This window comes from Pezoporus occidentalis, unplaced genomic scaffold, assembly GCF_034315485.1.
Source record: "Pezoporus occidentalis ecotype Australia unplaced genomic scaffold, CSIRO_AGI_Poc_V1 ctg35, whole genome shotgun sequence".
Lineage (NCBI taxonomy): Eukaryota > Metazoa > Chordata > Aves > Psittaciformes > Psittacidae > Pezoporus > Pezoporus occidentalis.
The window spans coordinates 6031734-6044389 of record NW_026915483.1 but is presented as its reverse complement, the minus strand read 5'-3'; the positions used below and the strand labels follow the sequence as shown (position 1 = coordinate 6044389).

General features: G+C 41.6%; 1 long non-coding RNA gene across 2 annotated transcripts in view; it reads right to left on the bottom strand.

The window, feature by feature from the left end:
• Positions 1 to 12656, bottom strand: part of LOC134169621 (uncharacterized) — a 640302-nt gene that overhangs the window by 47900 nt on the left and 579746 nt on the right. The window contains exon 7 of one of the 2 annotated variants that reach the window (XR_009966957.1): positions 9087 to 12037. The exons of the other annotated variant lie outside the window; for it this stretch is intronic. This is a non-coding gene — a long non-coding RNA (uncharacterized LOC134169621). Of the gene's footprint in view, positions 1 to 9086; positions 12038 to 12656 lie in introns of those variants that run through there. 2 annotated transcript variants of the gene reach the window in all.

The following is a 12656-nucleotide window of genomic DNA, read 5'->3' as shown; positions in this document are numbered from 1 at the left end:
GAAGAGATACCGAAGTATTGCTAAAATAAGATATTCCCTTTTCCATCTCAAAATACAATTCTCCATCAAATGCTGAAAATTAAGATGAACTCACCAGAGGGGACAGCAGCAGAGGAAGGTACATTTTTATGCCTGCTTAGCCTTTGACAGCAGCCCTTTAATTACAGCACATGGCAAGTCTTCAGCAACTTGCTAATTACGTCTGATCCCCCAAACTCAACTTAAAGCTTCTCTGCCGTTCTGCTCTCCACCTTCTCCGACAGAGCAATAACAGATGCTTCACAAACTGATCCCTTATGAAATGTAACACCAAGTCTATAATGAGGTTTTATTGCAACAGCAACAGATTTTGCTCTTCCTCTAGAGATCTACAGAAATCTGGTCAATTTTCAGATTTCAAGCTTTGGGGAGTAAAAAACCACCAAAGTTGACACCAGTCATGAAAATGATACAAGCAGCAGAGACATCAGGGCTGTGGGACCATGCCCTCTTGCCTGCTCTGCATCCAGGAACCATGCAGACAAGAATTTTGACCTTGAACTAAAAAACAGTGGGTGAATTCTCATCCTGCTGAAGTTTGCTGGTGCTTCATCACAGACGTGGCACTGCGGTACCACTCTATCCTCATAGAGCATAAGCCACGTCCATACCAACACCATCAAGCAGCTGGAAATAATCCCAGGATTTGCTAGGGATGTTTCTGTCCATCTCACAAGGAGATATTTTCCCTTGGGTTACCCAAGGACATCAACTTCAGCCAAGACGATAGGAGATGCTCACCTGGGGCTGTTGCCTCACTGAGGGATACGGCAGCTCACATCACACCATGTAACTGCAGGCACACACCAATGGGGCACCCAAGTCCCTTGTTCTCATGATAGGGTGAGAAGAGGGATTTGCCACCAAGATCTGCAAAGCCACACCAGGACCAATTCCCTGCTGTGTGCTCTCATGTCTCAGCAGATCCACATACTTCATTGCAACGTTACAGAGCACTGTGTTTTAAAAACATCCCACAAATACAAGTCAACAAGTACTGTGACTGATGCTACACATAGGCAAGACTTAATATGTCTTCACTTTAAAGGCAGGAAATCAGCAGCAAATACGCTCAACAATTTAGCATAGGTTGTTCAATAAATCATTCACAGAGCCTGGGTTGGAATCCAGAGATCTCGTCTCCTGTTATTGTCTTGATTTAACTTTGCTAGAATCACCTTAATTATTTTGTTTTGTTGTTACAGGCAAAAAAAAATGAGCATAGGAAATAGTATAAAGCCCTGTGCAATACTGAAAAGAAGCTTAATGGGATTTTGTGTTTGATGAGAATACCCAGGACAAAGAGCAGAAGGTTGAAAACGGATGAGCCAAGAACACTGAAGTTTCCCAAGGAAAAGGGTAATAGTGTCAAGAAAATTTAACATGTATTTGAGATGAGTTCCATACAGCTCTATTAGTGTTAGGTCACCTATTTTTTGTTTTTTTTTTTCTTTTTTTAAAGACACATTTACATCTCATCTTAGAAACTACTGAACCACACAGAACTGGTGTGTTATACCTCTAACCATATTAAAGTAGCCAAGAAGAACAGTAGTTTGGTAACATCTTCATGAAGCATGGATATGGCATTTGATTTCATATATTGATCACTTTATGCAATTAGTTGAGTATGTGCAAGTTAACAATCGGTGCTGCTCCTTACTCTTGTCTTCTGTAGTGAGTAAAACTGACTGAAGCATAACAATAAGCAAGCAGTCATGTTTCCTATATTTGACAAGTAAAAACTGAAAATATGTTTAATATACTTGAGGGGAATAAAGTTTTTCTTCCTCTTTTGTCTGATTAAAGGTTGCAGATATTTATTTTGTATTCTAATTGTTGATTACTCAACAGATATGGGTGAATGTCTTTCATCCTGAGACTTTTGTCACATCCACTCAGACCAACACCCACTTAGCACATGAGGAAGTAACTGTAAAAATCAATTAATTCAACAGCTATTTCTGCAGTCTGAAGTGTAATCACCCACAAAATGTTTTTCAGGATAGCAGGAATTCACCAGTTATGCTTAACCTGGACTATCTTTTCCCTCTGCACATCCAAGAAGCAGTGCCTGGATGTGCAGACAGAAAATGGCAGATGCAGGCGAGCTGGTTCTCACCTACTCTGGATCAGTTTTAACACCTAGGAAGGTGTGGTGGAACATGGGCAGATCTTGCAGATACAAACTGAAATGAAATCCAGATCCCTGTTAGTGAAGACGCTTGTCCCCTACACAATGCCTTCCTTTTTCCCCTCTTCCACCTTTTCTCTGCTTCTCGTCCCACTACCAGAAAATGTGTCTGTAGATTAGGAGGTTTCAGAGTAATTTCTGTGAACATCTGTAGGGAGCTATCTCCTGCCTTGATGAACACATGCTTTCACAGCATCACCTTCATGACAGCAACAGCAAGTTACCACCTGCCAGTCTTCAAGGGCGTGCAATGGGGCAGTATCTCCAAAAGCACTCTATGTCCACTACATCAAGAAGTTTGCTCCAGTTACGAATGCTGGATATTAACAACTCCAAATGTAATAATTAGTTCATCTAACTCAGACTTACAGTAGCCTTTGTGTAAAAGTATTTTACAGTTGAATAACTTTGATTTTTTTTAGCTCTATGTAAACCAGACAACATCAGTATAATCCTTAGAATCTAATAATGATTCCATCAGTATAAATCATTATCCTTAGGCAAGAAGGATATCAATTCAATTATGATGTTGGTTGAAAAATCAAGGGTGAAAAGTTGTAGTACATATTAAACTTGAGGCTGGAAAAGTTGTAGTACATATTAAAATGGTTACTACAAAATCTGTGCATCCAGGCTAACAAATGTTAATATGTTCTTTTGTTACCTTCTAATTTATATGATTCATATAAGCCTGCAGCAAGAGAAACTTGTTTTAAAATTCATCCACATTAAAAAAAAGCAATGCAATGAATTGTAAAGTTATTAGCATTCATATCTGGTTGTGTTATTAAGCTGTACACATCAAATCTGGTAGTACAAGTACAGAAATGTCGTAATGAAGTAGAACAGCATTTAATCAGAGGAATTTCTAAAGGTTGTCAGAGCGTCATATAAATTCAACCGTGCATGACAGCAATATGAAATAAATAACTCAAAGAACACAGTAAGAATAAACTTCAATCTTTGAGCTTTGTTTCCAGCAGAAGAATTAGCCAAATTTCATGCTGAGAGAACAGCTAACAAAAACTACAGAATTCTGTAGCTTTAATTAATGAAAGACTAATAAGACTCAGATAAGGAATTTTACACAAGGGAGCTAACGAGGTATGTACACTGATAGCTTCCAGTGAACAGCTGATCTCGCAAGTCTCTAAAACTGAAAAGAAGCGTTCAGTTTTTAATTCCTCATTAGCCAGATGAGCCCTAAATGATTCCATTTAAATAACCAATGATTTGTTAGTATTTTTGCATTCATCACAACAGTTCGACTGCTTTAGGATATGTGTTATAGGCCTGATACTTGGCAGCTACAAACACTGGAGCCATTTTAATAATTCATGCTTATGTAGCGACAGTTCCTGCTTTCCTGTGATGCTCTGGTATGGTCAGAGCAGATGCAGCAGTCACCCAGAGCCAGGCTCTGGTACTCATAGTCCTGCTCAGCATCCCCTTCCTCTGCGCAAAACCTAATTGATTTCACTGGGATACAACCCAGAATAAAGTTCACTGCGATTAAAGGCACTAGGATCTGGCTTGGAAGGTGCATTCACATGATCTGGGAAGGTGATACAGCACAGTGGCACGCAAATGCACACAGGCTAAATAACTAATTCATCAAAGACTGTTTCTGAAGCCCTACATGCACCCATGGCTTTCACCTAATTAGTTGTGTTGGACAGAAAAAGGAATAGGCCCTTTGGTCCGATCTAGTCTCCAGCCATGAACACCACCAGCACAGGGGCTGGAAGGACATGGCGGGTGATGAGCCCTGTTTCTCTTCTCCACGTAGCCACTTTGGGGCAGGATCAGGAGCACTGCACTGGGGACCTCATCCTTTATTCTGTTTGTTCAGGACCACTGGCATGTTTTAATGAGAAAGACTTTTTTCTTTTTGCAATGGCAGTTCGTTGTCAGAATTCAAGCAAGCAAAGTCCTGGTGCTGCAATAACAGCATCTGTGCTGGTGAAGAGAAAGCAGATTAAATGCTTTACTACTTCCATATATTTCAGCTGGCCAAACCTCCAAGCATGGAGAAGCCTTTTACCTTGGACCTCTGAGCTTTCTGACCCTAATCACAAATAGGAATTTCACAAAGCAACTGCTTCTCTCCTAATGGACCTCTAAACTCTCTGAGTTCCTGTGAGTGCCTGTTTTTACATTGGCCCTTTCCCCGTGAAAGGAGTACTGATAGTCATGGAGGACACTTAGGATTTAGCACTATAGCAGAGACAAAATACAGATGCTATGTACTTCTACAGTGATAAGCCAGCCGGATTATCTGTGTGACTGTGCATCACCAAGATGAAAAAAGAACATGCTACTCTACATTTCAAACTAATTTAGAAAATCCACCACTGTCAGCCTGGAGAAGTGCTTGCTCGTTTCTAAGATTATAGAGAATTAGGTTTTTCAGCTTGGCTTCCAGCATCCTCTTCTCTCCATTCTCTTCCCTCATACCCATGCTGGTGCCCTCCAGCACAGGGCAGTAATGACTGGACCTTAGACTTCAGTTCCCTTCACCAGAGCAATTCCTACACTGGGTAACATGACACACTGCATCAAAACGCTCTAATCTTAACCTGTACATCACCCATCTACTAAGGCAGGACATGACACACGTGAAGACTTTTCCATCTCCTTGTATGTCCCCTTTAGGCATCATCAAGAAAATAATTCTTTTTTATTTTAATTCTAATAAATGACTGCAAAAATCAACAGACAACTCCAGAGGCTGAGAATGACCTCATGCGTCATTTTCATTTGTTTTAATACATTAGTGTCTGCACTGAATGAAAGAATTTATAACCACACTCAGGTTTCCTGAGAAATCATCCTAGCAGCATGTTTACTGAATCAGCAGGAAAAGTGAATAAACAAAATGAAATCAGAAAAGAAAAAGCAGTATCTCAATGGAAGCTGGAGGAGCTGAAAAGAGCCATGAGATTATAATCTTAAAACCTCAGTGAGGATAATATAGAAGATATTCTAATCACTATATCCAATTAAATGAAGTAAATCACTAAAGCATGTTAAGTGCCTTAACTATTATAATAATTAAGAATCAAACAGAAATCAAGCATCTTTGAAAGACTGATGATGCACATTAGTGAACAGGGAATACTGTTTCCCATTCCAATGCAGAGACAGAAAACACAGATTTCCCAGTGCCTAATGCCAGCAAGAGTGCGAAAGTGAGCATCCTGTGTGGAAATCCCCGCTGGGAACTGGCATGGCCTCACCCTCACAGTGCCAGCCATGTCCTGCTCCCGAGGTGAACGGCTTCTTATTCTTGGTACATTTTATGGTCTCACTGTCTGAAGCTCCAAAGCAAATGCATGAATTAGAATCATAGACTGGTTTGAGTTGGAAGGGAACTTAGAGATCATCTAGTTCCAAACCCTGCCACAGGCAGGGACACCTTCTACTAGACCAGGTTGCTACAAGCCCTGTCCAACCTGGCCTTGAACACTGCCAGGGATGGGGCAGCCACAGCTTCTCTGGACAACCTGTGCCAGTGCCTCAGCACCTTTATCATAAAAATCTCTTTCTTATAGCCAGTCTGAATCTACCCTTTTTCAATAAACAACCATTACCCCTGGCCCTATTGAAACAGGTTCCTCCAAAGTAGAATGGCACCCAGTGACTCAGTGACAGAATTACCAAACCAGAGGTAATGCTGTCAGTACGTGTGCTATTGTCCAAATTCACTCAGTACACATTTAACATCTCTCGAGCACTGGGAATGTCCTGCCCATAACACAGTGATAAATTACAGCACAGGCATTCAGATAAGAATCTGCGGTTCATGTACAACTCCTCATTAAATTAAAGACAGTCATCTTCCTATTCTAAATCAGTCTGAGGCCCTGTGTAGATGATAGATATTTTAATTAGTAAAATTACCAACCAAGAAGTACAATTTAGACACAAGATTTATCTACGAATGATAATTCCCCAACTTTTCTGCAACAGCTGGAGCTAAGCTTTCTGAATACAAAACACTGCTATTGCGCTAAGCTATGGCATGTACATGGACCTCATTGATGACTCCTCTACTTCCAGAGAGGTTTACAATAAATCTTTTTTTGTTTCTAAGTTCCAAGCATCCCTGCTTATACAGGACCCATTTTTACCAATTCCACACAGCTGGGGTTTCCTTGCATTCAGAAAGCTCTGCTAAATATCAGAGGATAGTTAAAAATAGGTGAACTCTCCAACTGGAGTCAGAAGTGTGCTTTATCTCCACAAAATGTATTTGGAAAGAATAGCTACAGACAGAACCAAAGGTGGGAAACTTGTCCTGCTGGAGTCCTCAGCTGCATGAAGACACCCTGAAATGAAGTATGATGTTTTCATGAGAAGCAATCAGCACAGCAAAAGAGGGATCATTTGCACTGTGTTTTCTCCTTGTTTTGCTAACACCATGGCTCTGATGATTATAAATAATCCAGAAAGTTTATTTAGCCACATTGCCCTGCACTTCAGGGAGGAGGAACTGTATTCGATAGACTAACATACTGGATTTTAAGGGTTCTTCCTCCATTTTCACTTCACACATCCCTTCTGCTTGGCAAAAGTTTGTACATGAAAAACACACTAAGAAAAAAACAAAACTGAACAAAAGCAATAGTGAATTTTGTTTCCATTCTTTTTCATATTTGTTTTCCTTGTACAAAAAATGCATTGAAGTGCTCAGTGTGGGATTTCATACGTTGCAATTTTATCTCAGGAAAGTAATCTCTCCCACACCACATTGTATGAAAAGGGAGAGAATACAGCAGTAATGTGGGCTTTTTTCATTCCTACAACTTCTTTATTGCCAGCGGGTAAATACAATTACACATTGTGCAGAATGCATGCTAAAACTATAAAATACCTGGAGTACATCTAAGTCTATTTGAGATACGTCAAGCCTCTATTCATGTAAAGAAGAAAAGAGAAAAATATTACAGAAGGATGGGCTCCCGTGCTGTTTTGGCTGCAGGAAAGCTTGGATAGGAGTATGAGCAATCTGCAACCTGCAAAGCCACTGCACCACTCAGACAGTACCAAAAATTTTCTTACAGGCTGTAACACTGCTATTGCATTTGCAATATTACTTTTAAGAAGCTCGTTTTCACTAAGCCCGGCTCATAATCACTTTTGTGTCTTGAACCATACAACATTAGACTAAGCATTTCATTGGCAGCACTCACCTTTGCATTCTTCCTTTAGTACATTCCCAAAGCATAACTCACCCTGATCCCAGTGCTGAGAGGTCCTGGCAGCCTTCAGCTCTCTCAGAAATAAGATTTCCCTCCAAAACAGTACTTATGTCCTGACTACAACCTGCTGGCACTCTTACCCATTGCCCACAAGCAAATGCTGCCTATCCCTCCAGTGATGGTGAGCCCCATTCCCATCACTACAGGTTGTAATTTCTTGGTCTTTGCACAAATACCAGGTTAAATGAAAAAGGCTGTTCAATGCATTCAAGAACACAGCCTTGCAAAACTCAGGTTGAGTACTAATGTGACCTGATCTGAACTACTAGAGAGGATAAACCCACTAAGAAGGTATGAAAAACCAGCACTAGCTTCAAATACACACCATGGTGAAGGGGTTTAACTACAGCCTGCCAACTAAACCTGGTGAGCATGAGGCTCATTTCCCAACAGAGATGGATGTATTGACTCGTTATCAAACCATGTGCTGGCCTCAGATGTGGTAGCTTTCAGATCAGGCTCACACCAAAATATAGTCCCACTGAGGGGGTTTGCAATGTGATGCTGCATTAAGAAAAAGGGGAAGTTAAAGACAAAAAGCAACAATAAGTAATGTTAATCCAAAAAGACGCAGTAGAGGAATCCCTTCAAAATAGATGCTTTTATCCACAGTCCAGTTCAAACCTTCTCAATTTTAGCGCAAAATATTGCAAACTATTGGAAAAAAAATCCCAGAGCCCCAGAGACAGTCTCACCCATCAGTGCCACGCCATGACCAAATCTCTACTTTAACAGAAGGCTCTGTCCTGGGTTCAACCTAATTTTTTAGGGTTACTCTTGGAGAGCTCCCCAATTACCTGCAGCTCCTCCACTTGGCCAAGCAATAGTTTGGTCCCTCCTGCCATTTCAGACCCCCCAACCACTGCAGCAGGGTGGTATGGCTTCAGACCTGCTCCTGCAGCTGATTTTCACCTCCAATGAGCCTCTTCTCCCAACCTGCCTCTTCCATTATCTGTATTATCTAAGTCTTCAAACTGTCATCCCCAAAGATTTAACCAGCCTCCCAGGTCTTTCAAGCAGTTCCTCACTCAAAAGCCTCCAATTACCTGTCAAAATATTTTTACCTTTCACCATATAAAGCTTAGTTTTTCCTGTGTTTGAACTTCAGTCTGCTCTATTTTATCTTCTAGTAATCTCAGTGCCTTCTACCATTCCTGGTTATGTTATTATGCATTTGAGCAGGTCTCCCATAAGGAATGACCTTATCTATAGGTATGAAACCTGACAGCTTTCAGCTGTTCTTTTACTGCTGGATTTGTTCTTTGGGCTGGGAAAGGGGAAGGCCGGGTTCAGTTGGATAACCAGTAAATATCAGCTGAGACCTCCCTGCCCAGATTCAACCCTTTTCACAGGCTCTGTCTAGAAAATCTTGGATAATGGCTCTGTCTTTTCTTACCCCAAATTATCCCAAGAAAGATAAATTTGCATTTCTTGCAATATTTTGGAGGTCTGCCATTTCAGAAATGAGGATTGCTTCCCCAAATACAGAACAGGAGGATTTGAATATAGCAGTGGTCTTCATGCACGTCTGACACACCGACCAACCGCTTCAAAGAAAGATGCCAGCAACACAGAAGGCAGTAACTGGCTCCCTAAATGTGCTTCCATTAAGAGGTAACATACAAAATGTTACTTTCAACCTAGTTCTTCAGCTCATCAAAAATATATCCTTATTAATGGAATTCTAGGTGTTCTCATTATATATGCTGCTTTTTAAGCACAGTAAATGGTGAACCTAAATGGTACCTAGTTCTTTAAGTAAGTTCTTTAGGGTTCTTGTCTATAGCACTGCCCTTCCCATTACATTTCCAATAAATTATTTCCATTTTTATATCTGAAATCCCAGAAATGGCACTAGAGAAACCTAGCATTTAACTCTTACATTTAATACAAACTATTTCACTCAGCATGAAAGCATTTTAAAATTATTCCCATGCAGACTGTGGTTCACTGTTGTACTTGGTAAGCTTAGTATGTCCATGGCAACTGATGAATATTACTGCTGCTACTGCTATAAATAACAAACCTATTTGGCAAAGTCTGAGATGTAAATATTAAATCCAGCACAAAGACAATTTTCCATCCCTTCTTTTGCTCCCTTCTGAATTAGAAACCTATACTTGCATGTCAGTAGATTATTTCCAAAAGGAGCTGCAGGTGTCACAGTACTGCAGAAGCTAGCAATTCTGACTGACGTTGTCAATAAGAATCACACGTTTGGGGTCAGGATGCTGTGTAACACCAAGCTGGCTGTAGCAGCAACTCCCCCTTTGAACCAATGAGCCCTCCCAGTCCCAGCACTGAGATGGTACAAACAGAGCACATCTTTTGGAGAACCATCAAAATTTGTGGCCATTTGTAGCTTCATTTGGAAAAAGTCAAAGGTAGAGTCTCACCTGCGTGCAACTGGGTCACTATTCTGCATCTGCAAATTAGGCACAAGGGCACGCAAATGGAGCTAATGACCTTTCCAACAGATGGTACAATTGACTGTGAGCCCCTGTTTTGCAACACAGTTTTTTGGAGGGAGTGCCAGAAACAATACACATGATGGGAGAGCTGAGCACAGTTACATTGCCCGGTGCAGTTGGGATGTCGCATACTGTCAAATCTCTTTGTATTTCTCTGCTCCTCTTGGTCACTTTCCCATTCCTGGCAAGGGAGAGGGGGACATCCCTGCTACCTGCCCATGTCATAATGCTGGGATCAAGCACAGCAGCAGCACTCCACAATTGGGCTCTGATCAGCTGGGGACAGTGTGCCATGGCTCCTCCCCATGAGCCTGGTGATCACTTGGTGGAGCACGGATGGAGAGCAGATCTGTCACCTCCCCAGCAGTGCTCTCCACAGTGCTGCAGCCAAGCTCTGGCAGGGATGCTAATTGCTTTTGAACTGCCACTGTGTATGAAGAATTCAGATGAACTGTTAGAAGCACTTTGTCTCAGTGCCTTCCTTGGCTCTGCCACAAAAGCCACTGGCTGCTGCTGCTATCACTTCCCTCCAGAAGTTAGACCATTGCCCCAACCCCAAAGTGGCAGCTCTACTAAAGGCTGATCAGAAGCAGCATCTCACAGTTGCCATTCTGCTCCTGCTGCCCATCAGGCTGGCTTGCCTTCCACTGCTGGGATCTGGAGGCTCTAGAGAGATGGTCTACAGACCTGCCTGTGTTTAATGGACATGACAAGTGAGGAGTTGGTGAGCAAGCCTGTGCCTAGATCCAGGTCAGACACGAGTAGTAACTGCAGCAAATGCAACATTTTTCTTCCTGACCCCACTCTTTCTATGCAGCCACTCTCAACAGCACTCAAAAGAGGATCAGTATGTTGTGTCCTACCCAGATCTCAGCTTCCTGCCATTCTACCAAACCACCACCAATTCACTGGGACACTGCAGCTTCACAGCTCTGCCACACTGTTACTCCAGGGTCTACACTGAGACACCAGCCAGCTACACCTTACTCAAAGTCATGCTGAAATACGCTCTGACACACCATCAGATAAATCGGTCGTAAAACCAGCCGATTCAAAAGAAAAGTAGTAGCATCAGCACAGACCTCACTTCCACCCAGGAATTTGCTTTTTGTTGTATTAGCTAAATCTCATCTTGTTAGGCACAGTGGCCTGAGCTGAAGTGTGCAGCTCCTGACATTTCAGGATGTGGGAAAACAAGGTAAACATGAGTGTGGGAGAAATAAACGGGCACGTTAGAGAACTGCTGCTCAGACACAGTGCTAAAGCCTCCAGCACTAAATGCTACATACAATTCTTTGTCATAAACATGTCAACTACAGTGTTTATACCAAAGTTCTCGATAGATTATACTATTAATATAAAAATGACAGCTGTCATGCAACACATACAGCAATGTCACAGTTTCAGAGCCTACAACAAAAATATGGGGTTTGATTCTGCAAAACTCAAGTTTGAGCTCAAGCAAACAGTTGATTATATTCAAGCAAACTACTTGGCTATGTAAAAAAAAAAACAAACCTCAGAATCAGTGCCAAAACAATGCTTGTAATGCAATTTAAGTACATTATTCTCAAGCAACGTAACTAATTTTTAACATAACAAGTAATTAAGTTGTAAATGCGAGCAACTATGGGGGTTTTAGTGTAGGCAATATAACATTTACAACAGCAGAATCACTGTGAAGTTTTCTGGACTCATCTGTAACCTGGACTGCTTCAATTGCTTTCAATGTAGGGATCAAAACCCGTTCGACTTCCAGCTAGGCACTCAGTGAAGTGAGGTCTCTTCCTCTTGAAAGCAAAGACTTTTGTACCTGCTTGTAGGTGAAGAATGCTCTTAAGGAAATTCTCAGATACGTGATGTGCTGGTTGGAGGCCACAGTGATAAGCACAGCCATGACCTTACAGAAACGCACCTTGAACCAAAGGCAAGCACGCAATAATTAACATTCTCGCCACATGCTCAGAGGCTCATGCAGTGCACTCATAGAGGTCCTCTTTAAGCATGCTGCTGTTTGGACATGTTGAGGGTGAGGCTCGAGGAGCCTTGAAAGAGAATCCAGGCAGTAGCTGGAATTCAGAGGAAGGCTGGATTTAGAGCTAATGCTCTGTAATATGTTGCCAACCACACGTAAACATGTTAAAGTGGATGAGGCAAAAAGAGGATCAATCTTGCTTGCCCAGCACCCACGAGCAGTCAGCTCATGCTGCAAGCACCTATAGAAATGCATGGCAAACCCTCATAAGGTCTCTCCTGATGTGACTGCAATATACATATGGTTGTGCATCCATGCAAATAAACAACTGAGACATTAAACACTGTATTTACTGCATACAGCCAGGCAGCGAGACCGTTTCCACAATTACTTGGAGAATAATTCATTATGGGCTGTAACTGCTGGCTTGTCCCTGGAACAATTTGTTGGGAAAGAATAAGCTCTAGGTTTCTTTACAAATCTTAGAGCTGACAGCTTTAAAACAATCAAAACCCAACCAAAGTATTACCTAATTCATTTCCAAAAGCTTAGGGGAAAAAAAAAACAAACAATTTCTCCGCAAAGGCAATTGGATGGACAGGGAAAACATAGACTTTTTGTGCAGCAATTCCTTTACAAACTGCCTCAGTGGAATGGATGGGACAGTTCAGGAATTCAGACTCTGCTCTGCATGATGGAGGGTAGCAAGGTCT